General features: G+C 34.5%; 1 protein-coding gene across 4 annotated transcripts in view; it reads left to right on the forward strand.

Annotated features, from left to right (window-relative positions):
- The window catches only part of LOC106667120 (neuropeptide CCHamide-1 receptor), a 113,574-nt gene that overhangs the window by 49,683 nt on the left and 41,266 nt on the right, over positions 1 to 22,625 (forward strand). The window contains exon 2 of one of the 4 annotated variants that reach the window (XM_014394833.2): positions 13,300 to 13,404. The exons of the other annotated variants lie outside the window; for them this stretch is intronic. The gene's annotated coding sequence lies outside the window, so the exon portion shown is untranslated. The remainder of the gene's footprint in view (positions 1 to 13,299; positions 13,405 to 22,625) is intronic. 4 annotated transcript variants of the gene reach the window in all.

Consider the following 22,625-nt stretch of genomic DNA (forward strand, 5'->3'; position numbering starts at 1 on the left):
TTTAAACAAAAGACCAGACATTTGATTTTCTATTTAATCATCACATTTCATGTTGGAACTTCCTCCCTTGCATAAAGACGCAAAGATTTGCTCTTTTCAACCAACTAACAAACCGATGCTCAGAGCGATTAAGTCAGGGGAGATGGATTGACAAGCATTTTCTATCCTTTGCTGCAGTTCTCCAACTGAGGTTGCTGGCTTATGATTGGCGTACCACTGTTTTTTTAAATGGCCCCACAGAAAATAGTCAAGTGGAGTTAAATCGGGTGACCGTGGAGGGCAACAGATCGTGTCATGAGGTAAAAAATCCTTTGAAATGATGTTGCAGGATGTATAGGGTCGTATTGGAAATTTTGAAGTTAAACTCAGCCTTAGGTATCCTGCGAAATTTTTCCCCAGAAAAAGGTAAACATTTGAAACTAGACTAAAAAAATATTAAACAAATATTTATTTGTTTTTTCTATAGCGTCATTGTTTCAAGAGAATCATCCGGGCCACCTAACAAGGACACTCAGTATATCCAATTATACAATTCGTAATGAACTTAACATTATTTTTTGTGAAAGATGTTATAAAATCCCGAAACATAAAATTTCACAAATCCCTTGCATTATATCGTACCAGGATCTCTTAATCCTAACCTTAACATCCCGTACTATTCCCTGTAATCCTCACGAGAAATTAAAGCGGCAGTGGCCTCCCGACCCTAGAAGGGTCACTATCCCTGGATGATTCTTAGCGTTCTAGTGCTAGATTAGATTTTTTTTAAATAGCCAGATTTTGTTTTATTTAATTTTTACAATACAACTGTACCCAATTTGTTCAACAGTTTTACTTTTGGTATACTGCTGTAAAAGGAAAAAAGTTATACATAACTTCCATCTCAACTCCACCTTTTGAATTTTCCCTCCTTTTTGCCATTAAGATGGGAAGTTAGTGTCCGAGTGGATCGAAGTCACGATACCTCGAGTGGTAGAGCAGCGGCGTATCTAGCCGAAGGTCGTGAGTTCGAATCCCGCTCGTGACACTGACTTTTTTATCTCAACTAAAAACCTTAATTAATTGAAAGATATTAATCGGTCAAGCGGACCACGAAACACTAGTGAAGTTATAGATAACTACCAAATTTCAAATTTTGTTTCGTTGCGTTTAATTTATACATGAGACTGAGTTTTGCTTTTAAATAAAAGATCAACAATTGGCAAATCCTTTGTCATTATAACTAATTTCAATTCAATTATTAACAAATTGATTGGGCAAATGATCGAACATTTTGTAATATGAATCTATTCAATAGTTTAACATAAGCAGTGAAAAAAAGGAAAAAGTATATTTGACCAATAAAATAATTATTATTATAAGCGTTACCCATTTTCCGTTGGAAAAATATTCAATAAGAAATACTTTCATATAATTATGTCAATATTGTTCTATTATTTCTTTAAATATTATTAGTATTTTATGTATTAATAGTTAAAGTTTTTAACTTGTAACCACAGAAATCTTAACACGCAAAACTCGCTAATACATTTTAATTTTATTCTGCTTTATTCTACAAAATGAACTCTTCTCTTGTTGGATTAAATTTTTTGTTTCATTACTTACACATTAATTCCGACGTGACGTTACTCTTAATTTCCCTCCTTCGCGTCACTTACTTATTAAAACTTTTCCATTAAAAGTTACTATTTTTTTATTTGATTTCTCGACAACTTCTTGCGTGGAGTTGCCCTATTTTACAGTGTTGGTATAATTCAAGCTATTCCGGACGTCAGATAAGCCCTTCTTAAACTATAATTGATAGCCTTTCCACAGAGTCCAAGTTAAAATGATATGGCTTCCGTGCTAATTTACTTGTATCAATCGATATTCCGTCATATCCGCCTAGGAAACTGGACAATGATAGAAATTTGACAAAACCAGTGCAAAGACGTTGCTACTTGAAGATTTTTAACTAAATTTGTTTCAAAATTTCACATATATTGAATCAAACAATGTTATTTGAAAGTCATAAGATTGCATTGCTTTTAAAATGTACAAATTATATAAATCAGACTGCTTAAACATAGTGTCTTCAGACTTATTCTTTTCCCGAGGCAAATACGATAAAGGATGTTATTTTATTTTTATTTTTTTATTTTTTTAATGACTTAACTCAACAAAGTGCCATATCTAAAATAAATACAGCGTCATTGGAGTCAGTCTATCCTCGGATTTAGCTTATAGATAATATCGATTCGCTGTTAAGGCCATAACCCTTTGGCAAACACTGACTCGAATGCTTCCAGCTATATTAAAAAATACTACCAGAACACCTGGAATTTGGCAGCGAACATAAATTGTACCACGTCAAAATCCCTTTTATACTAACTACCCAAGAAGACGTTAATTGCGGTGTAGACCTACTAATTAAATCCTGTCACTTGAAGGACTCCTTTCCATCATTAATGTATTAATTCTCTCATACTCGAAGACAAATAGATGAGTTATGAAATTCTATCATTGCCCAAGCACGGACTTCTGTAATCATTTCAAACATCCAGGCGCATTCTACATCATCGTGCTTTCAACAGCAAACTTCCATTGTGGAATTCAAACTATGCCGACTTTCTACCGTGGACTTCAAGACGTGATCCCTTTTCTATCCGTAGATTTAATACGTTAACTTGAATCATAAAAGATCATAATCTTTGGACTTATGCAACGGAAGAAATAATTTGCATTGCTGCGCCATACTGTAAAATAAATAAAATCTATCGCCAAGATAGTTTTCATCCTTTTTAAAAAGATGGTTCCTACTCACAGTCAGTTGTTTCGCAACAATCCGGATTTCGAGCTCTTTAGCTCGTCATCAGGTTGAAGGGTTTCTAAAAATACGTCTCTCGACATGAATTGCAAAAGTGAACCCGCTGATACCTCCGCCAACGCGACGTTCCAATGAGGCGCTGGTTTTTTAGTGGCGCTCATTTTGAACGTGCGAAAAACCATTGCAAAAACCAACGTGTATCAATACTTATTGATAGGTTGCTAGTTAAAAGAATAATACTGTAAGAAAGTAATTATAAATTAGTGATTAAAGATAAAAGATAAAAAAATTATAATAATACCTTAATATTATTAAATTATTATAAAAATAATGACAATTAAAATAATTAATTTAATTATTTGAACGTTTAATATTATTTTTGTACTTATTCAAAATGGGAGGTAGATCAAAATCTGTTATATTATTTGTGCATTTATCACCATGTTCAATTTCACATTTTTTTAATTTCAAATTTCTCAAACCAATCTAGCTCTTTCCCTTTTTTGAAACTATGTAACACTGTTGTATTTAAATTCGCTAATTTCGTGGTCCGCTTGGCCAATTAATGTACTACAATTAATTAAGGTTTTTTTAGTTGAGATAAAAATGTCAATGGCACGAGCGGGATTCGAACCCTACGATCTTCGGCTTGATACGCCGCTGGTCTACCACTTGAGCTATCGTGACCTCGATCCACTCGGACACCAACTTCCTATCTCAACCCCACCTTTTTTTTTTTAATTTTCCCTCCTTTTTGCCATTTTTCAAATCTCGTGTAATCGGGTTGGATTCTCGTTGAAAAATGCCAAAAAGGAGGGGAAAAAAAGTGGGGTTGAGATAAGAAGTTGGTGTCCGAGTGGATCGAGGTCACGATAGCTCACGTGGTAGAGCAGCGGCTTATCAAGCCGAAGGTCGTGGGTTCGAATCCCGCTCGTGCCATTGACTTTTTTATCTCAACTAAAAACACCTTAATTAATTGTAGTTGTATTTAAATTTGAATTGAAATTGTTTTGTTTCTTTTAGATGGTCCTTAAATTCCAAAAATTTCCAAAAAAAATTCTCGATTTAGGCAAGTGTTCTTTTACTCTCGTTTTTATTTCTCTACCGCTTTGACCTATATATTTAATATTACAATCATTACAATTGAGTTGGTAAACCCCGCTTTTTGCCAAGTTGTCTACCTGGTCTTTAGGTTTTGAGAGGATGTTTTTTAGTGACACCGTGCTTCTATAAGCTATTCTAAAACTTTCTTGTTTAAAAATTTTACTAACTTTTTCCGATAATTCACCAATGTACGACAAACAACGGAAACCTAATAATTCTATTGTTTTTCTATTGTTGATTTTTTTAAAGTTAAATTTTTTATTCTTTTAACTAGCAACCTATCAATAAGTATTGATACACGTTGGTTTTTGCAATGGTTTTTCGCACGTTCAAAATGAGCGCCACTAAAAAACCAGCGCCTCATTGGAACGTCGCGTTGGCGGAGGTATCAGCGGGTTCACTTTTGCAATTCATGTCGAGAGACGTATTTTTAGAAACCCTTCAACCTGATGATGAGCTAAAGGGCTCGAAATCCGGATTGTTGCGAAACAACTTACTGTGAATAGGAACCACCTTTTTAAAACTAAACTCCACACCCACTCCATCATTCATAATTTCTGTTAAGATAGTTTTACGTACCAAGTGAGTATTAATAAAACATTTCGTCAACTGGAAATCTTATAGCCACCGTCTCGTCTTCACCAATATACAAAGTGAAAAAATTTCAAAATGATTGTTGACATGGATTCTGCCACTAGTGTGTTTACCTTGTTATCTGTCATGAATTTCCTCTTGTCTGTTCTTATATTCTTATAATTAGCCAAATTGACACCAAAGTACCTCTGGATAGTGGGAATAGTGACCTTCCATACATATTGAGGTTCGCAAGAGACTGGTAAATCTCTTTATGAGAAAAGTCACCTGGAATAATTTATTACGCTATGCGCCAAATGATCTATACGCATACATATACACTGAAGAGAATCTTGAATGTTATTGTATATTGTAACAATAAAAGAAATATAGATTTTCGGATCCATGTATATAGCCTTTTTGAAATCTGAAGGGAGTTGTTCGAAAAAAGAAGTTATCGTTTACATCGTTACATTGTACCTCCAAGAAATCTCATTAGATTTAAGTTTCGGGATCTTATCCCAAACTGTTTCGGGGATGGGTGCAGAAGATATAAGCATATAGCATGGCGTTGAAATATTATAGAGTATGAAACCTAAGAAATTATCTAGGAAAACAACATGGAAAACAACAACAACAAAAGGGGCGTCTGTGGCCGCAACGGTGACGTTGACACGGCACTCATCACTGTATTATTATTAAATCTTTACTAAATAACCCCGAGTCTTTAAATCTGGTAAAGTTTGCGATGGAAGCCTGGAACTACAGGAAAATGCTTGTTTTTTATTTCAATTATTAAATGTTTACTGTATATATCAGAGACACCCTGGTTATTTATATGTGCACAAATAGATATGTTGTTATTTTAGTTTACTTATATAGTTTTTTTCTCTTTCTTTTGTTTATTCCTTAAGAAGAAATGTGTTTCTGGTTTATTAAAAATTTATAGTCCGACTCCGGCAGACGGTTGATAACCATTGCCGTTATGTGCTTTTTGGTTATGTACCTTTTTTTTTCTTTTACTCTCTTTTGTTCATCTAATAAAGTACTTTTTCATTCATTCATTCATCGCTGTAAGGTAAAGGTCCCGGGTTCGAATCCAACGGCCCTGCATTCGAACCTGACATGCTTACAAATGGACTTTTTTTTAAAAACACCGACACCCCGAGGGTTTATACGACTTCTGCTGTTGCAAACCCTCGTATAAAAATAAAAATTAAAAATTTTAAAAAAACTTTGTGTTGATCGTGAATGTATTTATTAGCGTGAATGTGTGATATAAGAGGGTCGATGATGGAATATGGAGTACCCCATTGACCCTCAATTAGGTTAGTTATATAGTATGCCAAAAAGTAGTGTTGAGAGTGAATGTATTTATTGACGTGAATGTGTGAAGACGGCCGATGGTAAAATGTCGAGAACTTCATTGACCCTCTCATAACACACATTCACGTCAATAAATACATTCACTCTCAACACGACCTCAATTGGGCTAGTTGTACAATATGTCTAAAGGGAGGAACATCGTGTACTCTACCACCCTAATTGAATGAAATTTGCTTGAGCACGGCAGCGAGTATTTGTCCCATGTTCCGATTCCTGACGGAAAGAGGGTTGTTTTATTGTACATAGTAATGATTTTTGTGTCCCTAGCGTGTGTTGAAAGTGAATGTATTCACTAGGGTGAATGTGTCGTGGCGGAAAATTAAGAATCCCATCGACCTTCAAATATGTTAGTTGTATAATACGTGTAATGTCAGAATATCGAGTACTCGAGTGCTTATCATACCGTCGGTTTGGTCGATTTGTTGTTTAAAAAGCAGCTAATTTGAAACTAAAAAGAGTTAATTTGTTGCAAAAAAAGGGTTAGTTTGAAAGTAACGGTTTTAATTAGGGGTTAAACTGACGGGGAAAAGATTAATTTGACATGAAAAGCTGAAGTTATGACCCTTTCAGCCTGTTTTTATTATGAGTTTCTAAAATCATTAAGCCTATATTAGCTGGGATGAAAAAATATAAGATATAGAAAGGGCAAAGAATAGGCTCAATTATACTCCTTGATTTATGATTGAATTGAATTGAAAAAAAAAAGACAATCTTGGAAAATAAACAAAAACACATACAGGTTTTCTGAATATTCAGCATCCTGCTCCACCGTGAAGAAATAGCCAGAGAAAGGTCTTACATTTGTAATAGGTTGAGTGGTCGATAAACTTGAGCTAGTGGTCATAGAACAAGATGTCGTAGGTGGAACGCATTGATGATGAAGCGAAGGACTTAGAATTGAAATCTGTGAATTCATTTTAGGTTAAATTTCTTAATTGTACCCATTAGGTTCATGTATTATGTCCAGAAAGGTTTGATATAGTATTGTAAAAGTGAAGCTTTTCCTTTCAGTCTGTATGGTCAGTTGGTAGAAATATCCGCGGTGAAATACTAAAAATGATGAAACCAAGGTTTTTTCAGGTTCTTCTTGAGCAACATGCTCCACCCTGAAGGAACTCGCAGAAAGTTCTTAATAGTAAGGCAGGGGTATGGTTGAGCTAGGTACCACAGGACAAACAAAATCTGATTCTGACATTTATATCCGATTCCTATGGCTTACTACAATATTGGTTGATCCAATTTGGCTTTCGTTAAGACAATATAACAACTATCGACTTCTCCTAAGATTTAAACAAATTACAAGCGTTACCTTAAAATAGATACCAAATTATCATGTCATATCACGCAAGTAAGAAATCCACTTATGGTCAAATATGAAGTGGGTTCAACTGACTCAAGACAACGCACCCAGGGCTTTCCCAAGGGAAGTTTTACACGTCGACTTTGACAGAATTGTTAACACGGTGCTGGCCCAATTCGCAGAATACGCGACTACATTTGCCGCATGAATGTTTTGATGTATAAATGTGCAGATAAAACCTAAAACATCTCAAGTGAATAAATTCACAAATAAATCCTACTTGATAAAATATAACAATGGCCATCATTGGCAAGTCTTTGCCAGTTTGTCCTGTGAAGTACAACAGCTAACCTGGTCCAACGGCGTAAATTTTCCCGTTCGTACAGTGATATTACGCCTAAATCACCATTATTTACACTATGTCCGATAAACCTACCCGTAATTCAGTACAGCTGTGGCATACGGGCCTCAGATGCAATCTACCACATCAATAAAAGTTCAAACCGTCCAACAAGGCGTTCTATACTTCTTTCTCGGTATTCCATCCTGATCCAAAACGAAAAAATGATTTTCTCACAGTTATCTACCTTTTGGATAGAGCCGGATCACCTTGTTGACTGGTGGGGAAGCTCTGGCTTTTGATATTTAATCAACAAACAAAAAAAAAAAAAGCAATTCTGATGCCCTTAAAAAGTTTCATGTCCGTTTTACAAATGAATCACATTGAATTAACAAAACTAATTAGCAATAACTTTTTATTAAGAGTAAAATATAAGCAATGAAGTTTAAATTTGCAGATTGTCTTTGATTGGTGGTGAACATCATTAAAAAAGTAAATAATAATTAATTAGTTACAATTTAAATCGTATCATAAAATTTTTTGACAATAAAAATTATTCATCTTATTTAACTTTGATAACTTTAACGCTTTGTAAGAGAGGTAATGCAGAATCTGAGCCTTTTTCCCTTTATAACAAGTGATAAATTGTCTTTTATTACATTCTTTGTTCTAAAGTACAGTAACATTTATTTTACTTTTGTGTTTAGTCGATTATTGAACACAATCCCGGCTGTCTTTGTAGCATAAGAAGAGAATTGTTATTATTTCAAATAATTATTCAGAAATCGTGAGATGCGGTCTGGTGTGATAGGTTTTAGAAAAACATTTTCTTTATCGTGCCAACGTTTCCATCTTTATTGAGATCATCTTCAGGGCATGGGATTTACAAACATTGTTTACATTTAACAAATACATTTAGGACGTTGAGAAGTGAATTTGTACAATGCAAAATATATTTTTTATATTCAATCAAAGTATTTCTACTCACTCGAAGTGTTTGTCTTCTGTGTAATTGTGCCATTCTTGCGTGTCGTGTTGAGAGTGCCAGTGAGATATTGCTGTTTTGTGTTTATATAATTATAGATTATATATTTATATATTTTGTGTTTATAGATTTTGAAGGGGTGAGGGAGGAAGTCGGTATAGAAAAGACATTTTTGTTTAAGGCTTCTTTGAGGTGAAAAGAGCCAACGAAGGGAAACAATGTTATCTATATTACATTCCAAACAAATATTTTCACATAGTCTAATTGTTCAACAATTTAGCTTTCCTTTTACTATTTATCCCTTTCTATATAATCCTGAAAGGATAATCTGGCCGAACCATTACCAACACATTTTTTCCCTTCTAAAAAAAGAGCCGACGCCTTATGCAAAAATGTCTTTTCTATACCGATATCTTTCCCCACCCCTTCAAAATCCAACGTATATAAACACATAATAGCAAAATCTCACTGGCACTCTCGACACGACACGCAAGAATGGCACAATTACACAGAAGACAAACACTTTGAGTGAGTAGAAATACTTTGATTGAATAAAAAAAAATATATTTTGCATTGTATAAATTCACTTTTCCACATCCAAAATGTAATTGTTATATGTAAACAATGTTTGTAAATCCCAGGCCCTGAAGATGATCTCAATAAAGATCGAAACGTTGGCACGATAAAGAAAATGTTTTTTAAACCTATCACACCAGACCGCATCTCACGATTTCTGAATAATTATCGATTAACGGTCACTAATCACCACACACTCACACACTTATTTCAAATCTTTGACACCAACCAACCTCCCAAGTTTTAACATCCCTTAACCCAAAGATTTGTTAACCCCGATGTTGACTTTTCTCATCATATGCTTTACATATTACACAAATAAACTCCTAATGAACTCATTATTATCAAAAATCTCACGACAGTTCTATAAAAGATTTTTTTTATTACATTTATTTGGTATTTACAACTACAAGTGATGTATTAAGTAAATATGTTCGTTAAATTATCATTTGAGGCTTGTAGGAGAAGTTGCCCAGTGATTTTCAGGTAGGGTTGGAAGTGATAAATTTCGTACGAATAGATTACTGTGTGTGTTCAGTGATTGATGAAATTTTTTATACCGGGTTTTGATGAGTTCATGTACAAACGGGATGTGTAGGTCTTTATGGATAGTGTAATTTGAAACGTAAAAAGGAGCATTTATAATTTGACGGAGAATTTTAGATTGGATTGATTGGAGACGCTGGGAATTGGAATCCTTGGTTGAGCCCCACACTTCACAATAGCCCTATAATTTCTATAAAAGAAATTAAAATTTGAGATGATTTTTAATTGTGTTATTTAGCGACCGGTGGTTCAATGAATATTAATGAGTACCTGGCCTCACATATAATTTGTAATTTGAAGTTAATCGTGGCAGACTTTCTACATTTCATTTCGATCTAATTATTCGAATTTCGGAGTTTGTTATCAATAAAGTATGTTAATTTACACTTTCTCCTCTATCGCCTCAGAGGCGCTTTATATTTAGCAACAAAACCGTCTCATCACGAGAGAAAGTAAAACACCCTTTCATGGCATTGCCGTTTTCATTTTGAACCCCTTTTGCATTTCTCTAGCGAATAAGCAAGCCTTTCTTTGGGAAATATATACAACATGGTAGACATCTATTTGCATTTATATTCCCTGAGGATTTAATTGTTTAAGCGGTCCGGATTCTAATCTCTCATCACTCACTGACTTGTAGTTTATTACAAGTAGTTTCCTATTATTTCTAAAGGGTTCACTCTTCTCTTGAGCTTACACGTATTCACCCATTGAACCATTGAAAGTCCGAGAATAAGAGAACAAGACTTTCAGGTGTGCACCAGCACGGAAATCCTCTATGGCAATCTTCTCGACTGTGATGTTCGAGAAATCAGTTCTTTCAAAACCAAACAAAATGTTGTTTTATTGATAATAATTGTGATGAAAACATCGTGAAATATTAGACATTATTTTCTATTGGTTACCAGTGCTTTTCCTCGGCCTTTTTATTTATTAATATTCATTAAGAATCTGTTTGTCATTTTTGTCATGATTTACGAGTATACCCGCCAAGTGCGGCAGGAGCTATTTGTAATATGATAACATTGCTATTAATTTAATATCACAAACTGATTTTTAATGTATATTTCTATATGGAAAAGCCCTGAGCGTGAGATTATAATTATGATCCTTCATCATCTATATTATGTTGGCCGATCATCCATTCTTTAAAATTTATTACTTCAGGTTTGGTCAAATACGTTTTTTTATTACATATTTGCCCCTCTTAATCAATTGAAACGAATAAAAATTATTTGTAGAATCGTAACAAACATCAAGAAAAAAAATCCTTGAAATAATATCATGGATTAGATAAATTAAATTAAAACGCCTACTATAATAATATTGAAAACGTCAGAAATTAAGCTTAACCTGTAATCAAAATTGTATACAGTAAATTCACTAATTTCGTGGTCAACGAGTTTTAGTTGAGATAAAAAAGTCAATGGCAAAACCATAATTAATTGTAATATATTAATTGGTCAAACGGACCACGAAATTAGTGAATTTAATGATTTAAAATGAAGTATACTTCACTAAAGCTCTCCGTGGCCATTTCATTTATGGTCGATTACACCGATTACACGACATTTAAAAAATGGCAAAAAGGAAGGAAAATTCAAAAGGTGGGGTTGAGATGTATGGCTAGTGCCCCGAGTGGATCGAGGTCACGATAGTTCAAGTGGTAGAGCAGCGGCGTATCTAGCGGATGGTCGTGGGTTCGACGCTCATGACACTGCCTTTTTATCTCAACTAAAAACCATAATTAACTAAAAGATATTAATTGGTCAAGCGGACCACGAAAACTAATGAATTAAAATAAAGATTGTATTTCCAAAAGCCGAAATAGCTCAAGTGGTAGAGCAGCGGCGTATCTAGCCGAAGATCGTGGGTTCGAATACCGCTCGTGACATTGACTTTTTTATCTTAACTAAAAACCTTAATTAATTGTATTGTATACAATAATTGCCTTTATATTACATTACATTCAATTGTTATTTAAGTAATTAAAGCTTAAATTATACTTTATTTATTTAGAAATCGTGGTAGATGCGGTCTGGTGTGATGTAGGTTTCAGAAAAACATTTTCTTTATCGTGCCAACGTTTCGATCTTTAATGAGTTCATGTTCAGGGCCTGGGATTGACAAACATTGTTTACATATAACAATTACATTTTGGATGTGGGAAAGTGAATTTGTACAATGAAAAATATATTTGTTATATATTCAATAAAAATATATATATATATTGCATTGTATAAATTCACTTTTCCACATCCAAAATGTAATTGTTATATGTAAACAATGTTTGTAAATCTCAGGCCCTGAAGATGATCTCATTAAAGATCGAAACGTTGGCACGGTAGAGAAAATGTTTTTCTAAAACCTACATCACACCAGTCCGCATCTCACGATTTCTAAATAAATATCGATTAACGGTCACTAATCACCACACACTTAAATTATACATGGTTTTACATTGTATATTTGTCCACCAAGATCACTTAAAGCGGATAATACACGTACAATATGATTGAGCATTAATCGGGTTTGTGCAATAAAGTTGATTTTGTGTAATGTATAATAGTAATACTTTATTAGGATTGAAAAATACCGTAAATATTACGAAGCTACCAAATCTGCTGAGTTAATTGCATAAGAAAGCTTATAAATAAAATAAAACAAACGGTTATATAAAGCAGATGTCTGAATGCAATGGAAAATAAAATATTGAAAAAGTGTAAGGATCAAAAGAAATCTATTCCGTGTTGAGAACTTTTAGTAGACCAGAACAAAATGGAAATTTTCTTTAGTTTCAATTAATTAAGGTTTTTAGTCGAGGTAAAAAAGTCAGTGTCACGAGCGTGATTCGAACCCACGACCTTCGGCTAGATACGCCGCTGCTATACCACTTGAGCTATCGTCACTTCGATCCACTTGAAGAATGGCAAAAAGGAGGGACTATTGAAAACGTGGTGTTGAGATGTATGGTTAGTGCCCCGAATGGATCGAGGACACGACAGTTCAAGTGGTAGAGCAGGGACGTATCTAGCAGATGGTTGTGGGTTCGAATCCCGCTCATGACACTGACTTTTTATCTCAACTAAATTCCTTAATTAACTGAAAGATATTAATTGGTCAAGTAGACCACGAACACTAATGAATTAAAATAAAGATTGTATTTCCAAAAGCCACACAGATACGTGTATCTTACGCTCCACTGTACCGAGAAGCAACATAAACCCACTCTTTACAGGCCAGGATTTAAAAACCTAACATACATTTTTTTATTTCTAATTATAAACTATAATTATTGATGAAAATCTAATGTTATTTTTAATTAGAAACCGTTTCTTGTACACCAATTATTTCTTTATTGTTTCCCCATTTACTTTTGTTTGCTTTTTTGTTTACAACATATTTCTTGTACCGTTAATTTAATTATAACTTTTTTCGTTTTTAAATTGTTTCCCTGTATCTATCTAATTTCATTGTAAACTTAGTTGTATTGATACTGACATTTTGGGACAAGAGGAAAAATAAAACTCTTTCGAAAGTTACAGTACGATAACTCCTGGCCAAAGGCCGATACGGCCAATAGCATTAAGGCTAATTTATTGTTTTAAACAAAATTGTACAAGGAATATATCTTTTTTAAACGACAATTATGTTTCCTTATTGTTAATGACTAATGATTTTAGGTGGTAGCAGTTTTTAAAAGAGGATAAACAATCTCTTACCGAGGGGATGATAGAACATCATTTGTCATTATGGAAAATCATTTTTCATCATGGAAATTATTCAAAGTAGGTTAATTCCTTTTTACAGTTATTGTAAAGGTTTATTTCATTTCATACCCCAGCGTAATTTCTTGAACAGAAACCAATTAATGAAGAACCATAAGTATCACCATAATAGGGAAATTAGGTTACGGTGGGTATATGACCTCTAAAATGTCTATTATCCGCTCTCTAGGATATACAGTTAAGTGCATACAAACAAGCATCACCGTCAATATCGTTAATTATTTGGTTCGTAAAAAATTTTTGCCTCCGTGTCAAACCTTGTATACTTTTGTCAAGCCATAAAAACATTGATCAAGCCATGAATATTTACTTTTTCCGGTATTCCCATCAGCCGTCTTTTCTGTCTGAGCTCTAAAACCTCCACTATCCCACTCGTTGTATAAAGCAGATGTCTGAATACAATGGAAAATCAAATGTTTTATAAATACTTGTTGAGAACTTATGAAAGAGTTGAACAATTAAATCACAGTGTCGACATTCATTGCATAGCAAAGCTTTAAAATAAAGATCATCGAGTTTTAACATTCATTGCATATCCAAAAGCTACTCACCTTCCAAGCGTACCGACAAGCATCCCGAAGGCACGCCCGAAGTTGCTGAAATCCAGTACATATAATTAACCATAAAAAGTGTGTTCCAATGTTATATGAATTTAATCCATTACAGTTCGTGGTCCGATTGACCAATTAACATTTTTCAATTAATTAATATTTATGAAAGGTATTGGTTAAGATAAAAAGTCAGTGCCACGAGCGGGATTCGAACCCACGACCTTCAGCTAAATACGCTGCTACTCCACCACTTGAGCTAACGTGACTTCGATCCGATCGGACACCAACTTCCAATCTCAAACTCACCTCTCGAATTGGTGGGCCATAAGTTGGTGTCCGATATTAATTGAAAAAAGTTATACGAATTTCAGTAATTTGAACAACACAAATTTCAATAAGAACAAATACATCAAAACCTCTAAAAAAATTCATTTTAGAATTCAACCCTGCCGTCTAAAAACTGAGGGTAGAAATGAATGAAAAATTACAACTGTTATTCAAAAAGACGTCTGCATAATCTCATTGAAAGCATCAAAGAATCTTTTTGGACGACTGAGTTCAAAGAAAACGGAAGATTATTTAAGTCCCTCGCAAGTGAGTCCATGTGAATGGATTTCAAGAAAACCGTTAGCTTGCATTCAATGAGTAAGTTCAACTCCATTCACATGTCCAAAGCGTAACCCGTCCACCAACGACCAAAATAATTTTTGCCTCCACTAGGATGTTGTTTGGACGAATTTTATCACTTAGTTGAGAATTATGTCCCTTAATTTCCTTTCTCAATAAAAAAAGTTTTGTTTTTCCTTATTGAAGGTACTGGAAGATGATGAATCCTGTATACTTTAACAGTTGGGATATTTTAATCATACAGAATGTTAGCATTGTATAAATTCATTTTATTTATTTATTTATTTTTAATCTAAAATTTTTAGCATTGTATAAATTCATTTTTTCATATCCTACATGTATTTAAACAATGTTTATAAATCCCAGGCCCTGAAGATGATCTCAATAAAGATCGAAATGTTGGCACGATAAAGAAAATGTTTTTCTAAAACCTACGTCACACCAAACCGCATCTCACGATCTACGAATTGACTAACGGTCACTAAACACCACACAATAATAAGGAATTTGTCTTTAGAATTTAAGAACGTAACTAGTAATGGAGAATTAGCCGACCTATCAGATTCCTAGAGTTACGCTGGAAAAATTTCAATGTTGAACAATTACGGAAAAAAAGAAATTATTGCATGTTCGATGTCTTTGTTTGCAATCCTTTTAAAATTAAAACAGAATCATAACGGCTAGCCCACAATTGCTTAAACGGTTTTCCTCCTTCAGTGACATCAGATCAATTTTGTCATCTTTGGATACGACAGACGAAAGTTTACAGTCAAAGCGCTTGGCAGCAGCATTTTTGATTGCAGATACAAGTTGTGGATATATCACTCCATATTACGCTCTGAGACGCTGGGAGGAGAAGTACGATCTTTTTTACGCGACACGGTCATCATCAGAGAATGAGTTCTCATTAGTGTTCATTAAACAAGAGTACGGTGACCTTAACTATCTTAACTAAAAACGTAACTAACTTAAAGATAAGTCCACTTGACGTCGAGAATCAAATATATTACACGACATTTGAAAAATGGCAAAGAGGAGGGAAAATTCAAAAAGTGGGGTAGAGGTGGGAAGTTGGTGTCCGAGGGGATCGAGGTCACGATAGCTCAAGTGGTAGAGGAGCGCTGTATCTAGCCGAAGATCGTGGGTTCGAATCCCGCTCTTGACACTGATTTTTTATCTCAACTAAAAACCTTACTTAATTGGAAGATTGTTCAATATGACTCACCTGAAGGTCATAAACCAATTCAGCATTCATAGTTAAATGTTTCAAAAATTATTAGGCTTACACGTACTCAGTTCTTTGAGTAATGATTATTTGGAGATCGTGAGATGCGGTCTGGTGTGACGTAGGTTNGTAATTTTCTAGTTTAATAACTAAAACAATATATCATCTATATATAATAAAGTAAGTCTAAAATAAACCATATAGCAAATGTAAAAGAACAATAGAACACAAACAAATATCGACAATAACCTTTAGAAGGCAGAAAGTCGAGCCTTCTCCGTTGACCCTTTCACTGCTGTCGGTTTATATAAAGAATGAAGGAGTCTTTTTATTCAATGAGCTAAAGGTAGGCAGGCGAAGGAAAGAACGGAGAAAACCAAACCCGCAAAATTCTATAGTAAATCCAACATTAATATTTCCTTTTTTCTTTGAATTTCATGGTATTTTGTACGGTTACGTGCTTATTTATAACAACAAGTACAGATTAAATATCCAGAAATATTTTTCCGTGAGCAAAGTTAATAATATCATTGCGTACTGGAAAATAAAGGTCATTCTTAAAATATAAACGGTGTATATTTTTCCTTCTACATAAATGATAATTTAATCATATCGGATGTAGTGTGTAAACAAAAAACAATTGAAAATTCAAAAAATATACACAGCTTTGATTACAATATATATGCAAAATTATCAAGTAAATACCATATTATTTTCTTGTGTGTTGTCATTAAGATACAATTTTTCGTTTTGTACTGACGAAATAGACAAGTCCTCAATTTTTTGTAAGCTGACGAAGGTAATTGGCGGCGGTTGATCGGAAATTCCCTTACAAAGCTAGACCATTTTGAATCATTTGATTGTATGAAATTAGATTAATATTACGTTCATAAGGATTTATTAATCCAGCCATAATAAATAATGCCGAAGTGGTGCGAAAAAAGTAGATTTACAATTTACGATTGTTCCGATGTGAAAAGTTTTTTTGTTTTAACAATGTAATTTTTTTTAAGATGGCTCAAGAAAGGCACACGTCAAATTTACCTTTTTCAATTGGACATCAACACGTTTTAGAAGCAAATTAACCCTTTTCCCGTCAAATATACCATTTTTAATTTGAAATAAACACTTTTAGAAGTTGCTTACCCCATTTTCCCCTAAATTTACCTTTTTAATTTGAAATCAAAACTTTTAAAAGCTAATTAACCCATTTTCCCCTAAATCTACCATTTTTAACTAGGAAATCAACACTTTTTGGAACCAAATTAACCATTTTACCTGTCGAATTTGCTCTTTTTAATTTGCAATCAATTTGTGAAAATATCCTTTTTTCCTTCAAATTTACCGTTTTTAATTTCAAATCGACACATTCCGAACTAAATTAACGTTTTCCAAATCAACCATTTTTTTAAACATGAAAAACATTATGGTGATGGTATAAAATGTCAGAACGTAAAGAAAAATCCCTTTATTTAGATTTTAAAAAAATATATATGAAATAATTGAGATCTTAGAAGACAATATAAAAATTAATTATAATTAAAAATAAAAATCATGTAAAATAAATATACAAATGATTCTTATTTCAATCTGTGCCAAAGCCCGCGTATGTGTTACGCATGCAGAAATGTTCCTTGATGTATCCAACTTTGAAGGGTGCAATTCTTTGGCTCCATATAGAAAGCGCGTAGGAACGCCACCTGAGAGGAGATTTGTGCTTGACCACGGTAGCGAGTATTTGGACTATAAGAGTATAAGAGTCATCTTCACCCGATTAAGAATAGGCCACGCGAGATTGACACACGGACACTTACTTTTGGGCCAAAGCTCGCGTATGTATCCGGCATGTAGGGAAAGGTTGCTCGATGTGCCCCATCTAATTGAAGGGTGCTATTCTTTAGCTCCATACAGAGTGCAGTGATGCCACTAGATTTGAGAATTATGCTTGAGCACGGCATCTAGTATTTGGGTCCCCTGGGTTTTATTCTTGGAGGAAATGGGGTAGTTCTAGTGTACATATATACTAATCATAGTTGTGTATACCTATTTTGTGTTAGGGGGGCATCGGTGGCCGTAACGGTTCAGGCGGCGCTCATCACTGTGAGATAAAGGGCCCAGGTTCGAATCCAGCGGCCCTGCGTTCGAACCCGACATACTTACAAATGGGCTTTTTTTTTCAAAAACACCGGCACCCTGAGGGTTTATATATGACCTCTGCTGTTGCAAACTCTCGTATAAAATAAAAATTTAAAAAAAAAACTGATGTTGTGTGTGTTGATCGTGAATGTATTTATTAGCGTGAATGTGTGATATGAGAGGGTCGATGACGGAATATCGAGACCCATTGACCCTCAATTAGGTTAGTTATATAATATGCCGAAAGGTCGTGTTCAGAGTGAATATATTTATTGACGTGAATGGGTGAAGGTCGATGGTAAAATTGACCCTCTCACAACACACATTCACGTCAATAAATACATTCACTCTCAACACGACCTCAATTGGGCTAGTTGTACAATATGTGTAAAGGGAGGAACATCGTATACTCCACCATCCTAATTAAATGAATAATGCTTGAGCACGGCAGAGAGTGTTTGTCCCATGTTCCGATTCCTGGGGGAAACAGGGTTGTTTTATTCTACATAGTCATGATTGTTTTGTGAAAGTGAATGTATTCACTAGGGTTAATGTGTCGTGGCGGAATATTAAGTATCCCATCGACCTTCAAATATGTTAGTTGTATAATAGGTGTAATGTCAGAATATCGAGTACTGGAGTGCTTATCATACCGTCCCTTTGGTGTATTTGTTGTTTAAAACAGCTAAATTGAAATTAAAAAGAGTTAATTTGTTGCGAAAAAGGGTTAATTTGAAAGTAACGCTTTTAATTAGGGGTTAAATTGACGGGGAAAAGATTAATTTGACATGAAAAGCTGAAGTTATGACTCTTTCAGCCTGTTTTTATTACGAGTTTCTAAAATCATTAAGCCTATATTAGCTGGGATGATATCCGGTAAAAAATAATAAAATATAGAAAGAGATGTGTGGTGATTAGTGACCGTTAATCGATAATTATTCAGAAATCGTGAGATGCGGTCTGGGGTGATGTAGGTTTCAGAAAAACATTTTCTTTATCGTGCCAACGTTTCGATCTTTATTGAGATCATCTTCAGGGCTCAAAGTGTTTGTCTTCTGTGTAATTGTGCCAATCTTGCGTGTCGTGTTAAGAGTGCCCACATGGTTAAATTGAAACAATGTTTGTAAATCCCAGGCCCTAAAGATGATCTCAATAAAGATCGAAACATTGGCACGATAAAGAAAATGTTTTTCTGAAACCTACATCACACCAAACCGCATCTCACGATTTTTGAATAATTATTGAAAGAACAAAGAATAGGCAAGTTTCAATTATACTCCTTGAATTATATGCATTTAAAACATAGTCTGGAAGTTTTTATGACCTGGAGTAAAGGCTTTATGTCTTCAGTCTGCCACAAAACCCAACGACTGAACGGTTTCACATTTAAATTTCCTTAACCCTTTTTTTATGGAGGATGCCCTTTTTCCCTTTGCTGAGGTTTCAAGATTACCTCTTCCCAGTCGAGACTGTTCCGAGGATAAACATTTGTCCTACGGGCCAAAGGGAATCCTTACAGCACTTGCATAATTCGACATCCTTAGTTGATTGGAGGTAGGAATCTCCGGCAACGCCCTGCTTCGAGAGCAAATTTCTAACCAAATTGGCTAGAACACAATCAAAAACCAACTCCAGTGATATTCAGTATATTTGTATTTTCCCTTTAAATATGTTTTAAATACTTGAGAAAGAATTAATTTTTTGAAACGGCAAATTACATTGATAAGACGTCGATGTAATAGATTAGATGTGCGAAACTGTGGTTATTTAATAAGGAAATAAGTAAACAAATTGAAATATTAAAAATGTCAAATGAACTCCAGGAATATAATTAACAATTAATTATTCTTTCTATGTAAGGTCTTGGTTGAGATAAAAAAGTCAGTGTCGGGGGATTCGGGGGAGCGGGATTCGAACCCATGACCTTCGTCTAAATAAGCCCCTGCTCTACCACTTGAACTATCTGACTTCGATCCTCTCGGACTCCAACTCTCCATCTCAACCTACAACCGTTCGAATTTTTCCTCTTTTTGCCATTTTCAAATGTCGTGTAATCACGATTGGATTCTCAGCGTTTATGAAGTGGCCACAGGTAGCTGTTTAGTGAAGTGATACTTATAGGACAGGGAATATAACGAAGACGAAATATTGGAGATTATTGTTCAGACCTGTCAACCGGGACACTTGGACCGGATTTCAATTTATGGAACGACCATAAGGGACTTGATGATTTAGTGCAGCAAGTGGAACATTTGTACACGTACGCGCCCTCACATAATCCTAGATTCGACTAGGACACCAGTAGGGACTAAGGTAAAATTGGTAAAACCGCAGCACACAAAACAAAACACCTGCATACAAAACAACCCTAATTGGACTAGACTATTTAGTTTACCTCACACCAAACAGAAAGCGAGCAATAACAAAAATAAAATAATTTGTGAAGAAAATGATAATAAAGAAAGTCTTATCTAAATAACGCCCCATATAATTCACCTAGTTTCGACACAGGTAACAGAAAAGGACCCAAGAATAAACTAAGAAACAGAAGTACTACTTGAGAAAATATACAAAACACTAGACTAGTACTTATGCCAAAAATGGATTTGAATTCGGTAGCCATGAATACAAACGAATAAATTAAAAACAACCAATTTGATCGACACCAGCATTCAAGAAAAATGGGGTAAAATGCTAAATAATTTCAAAAATACTAAAAAAGAACTATGTGATTTAAACTAATTTATTGGTAACTTATAAAGAATCCCGTTTAAAAATAAGATAAAATTAACCATAAATGTATATGCAATCACATAACCACATATTTTTATGTCGTCCCAAATTTACCTTGCAATGTAATATTAGGTATAGATGTTTTAAGAAAATGAGTATAAACTAAAGATCCTGCTAGTAAGAAACTATCTTCTAAGTTTAAATCAAATTTATACGTCCCTTTTGAATACTTACGAGATAAACAACTTGGATATGCTATCGCCGAATTGTTTTTGGAAAAACTTAAGACAATTTATCCAGATGTCCTGTCAGATCGGTTACGACGTAGGAAGAACTCGAGTACCACATGTTGGTCAAGCCTGGTGTGGTTTTGAACTTCAGGAATCACCAGTATCAGGCTCTAAAATGCATAAACATAATACAGACAATTGAGACGCATTATACATCCCCGTCCTTCCTCTTGCGTCAGCAAACGCCAACCCTCGAAGAAGCAATCATGCACTTGCAACCAGGGAAAAATTTCACAATTTTTGTCTTAAACAGCGCGCGTATCATCGGATTCCCTAAGTTGTGAATTCCGAAAACAAGCCGGGAACACACTTACCCGATGCAACGCTATGCGACGCTACGCGATACTACTCGACGCAAATCCAAAGTCCAATTTTCCATAAGATTGTATGACCCCCGTGCACGTCTGCCCGATGCTAGGCCAACGCTACCCTACTCGACGCTCTGCGATCCCCACTATCCAGATTTTCGTCGGGTAGCGTCAAGTACAGTCGAAGACAAAAGAACCGGACATTCATATTTTTATTAAAACTATTATTGTCGTTGTATTAATTACAACATACGTATTTTAATATAAACCAAATTGTGAGATCAAAAATTCATTAGTTTTTATTTTTTAAAAAATAATTTTACTGCTTCGGTAGAAAATTTATCAAAACACCGGAATACCATTTTGTGATATAATGAATTTAACATACATTATTTCACGGTTTTTGCTCGTAAAATTTAACTAACAATTTATTGCATGGTTTTGCTCATAAAATTCCACCATATTCGTCGAGTAGCGTCAGAACAGGACACTGATATTTTTTGTAGTTTATTTCAAACTGAATATATGTAGTTTTGTCGTTATATTAATTACAACATTCTTATTTAATGTAAACCAAATTAAAAGAGAGAACAAAAATTCATAAGTTTTTATAAAAATTATTTAATTATGATGGTTAGGAAGAAAATTTATCAAAGCACAGGAATAACTTTATTTAAAACAATTAATTTTAACAAACTATTTATTACATAGTTGTGCTCATAAATTTAACTAACAATTTATTACGTGGTTTTGGTCAAAATAATGCATTAAGAACAAAAGAGGTTGCGATTGCGATACTGATTTGTGATACGCGCTGTGTGACTGTACGTGGCGTGCGCTTGACGTCGTATAGATGTGCACACCCTACCAAAACCTGGCAAGGCGTCGGGTAGCGTTGCATCGTAAGTGTGTTCCGGGCTTTTGACAGTTCGGAATTCATTGCGAGAAAAAAAAATTCATTACAAATGCACATCCATCCTAAACAAGGCAAATTGGAAGGAAATGAGTAATAAACGAAGACAAAGTTGGACGTGCTCAGACTGTAAGGCAGCCCTAAAAACCGTAAATGGAAAACTAAACCAACTTACTGCTACTGTGCAACAATTGAAAGCAGAAAACGTGAGCCTAAAGACAGACAACGCGGAAGTTTCCAAAACGGTACAAGAGATTAAAAGCTTAATTATCTGTCTAACCCAACATCTAATCCCCCATCAGCAACTTAACCCGCACAACCGGCTGTCACCGATAAACCTTTCCCAAACAAAAAATAATTCGGCCACGTACTGTAATAAAGAAATTGAAGACGAATCTACCGCTAAAATTTCCTACGGAGACTCATCAAGCATCAAAA

This window comes from Cimex lectularius, unplaced genomic scaffold (genome assembly GCF_000648675.2).
Source record: "Cimex lectularius strain Harlan isolate CLEC.00 unplaced genomic scaffold, Clec_2.1 scaffold97, whole genome shotgun sequence".
NCBI lineage: Eukaryota > Metazoa > Arthropoda > Insecta > Hemiptera > Cimicidae > Cimex > Cimex lectularius.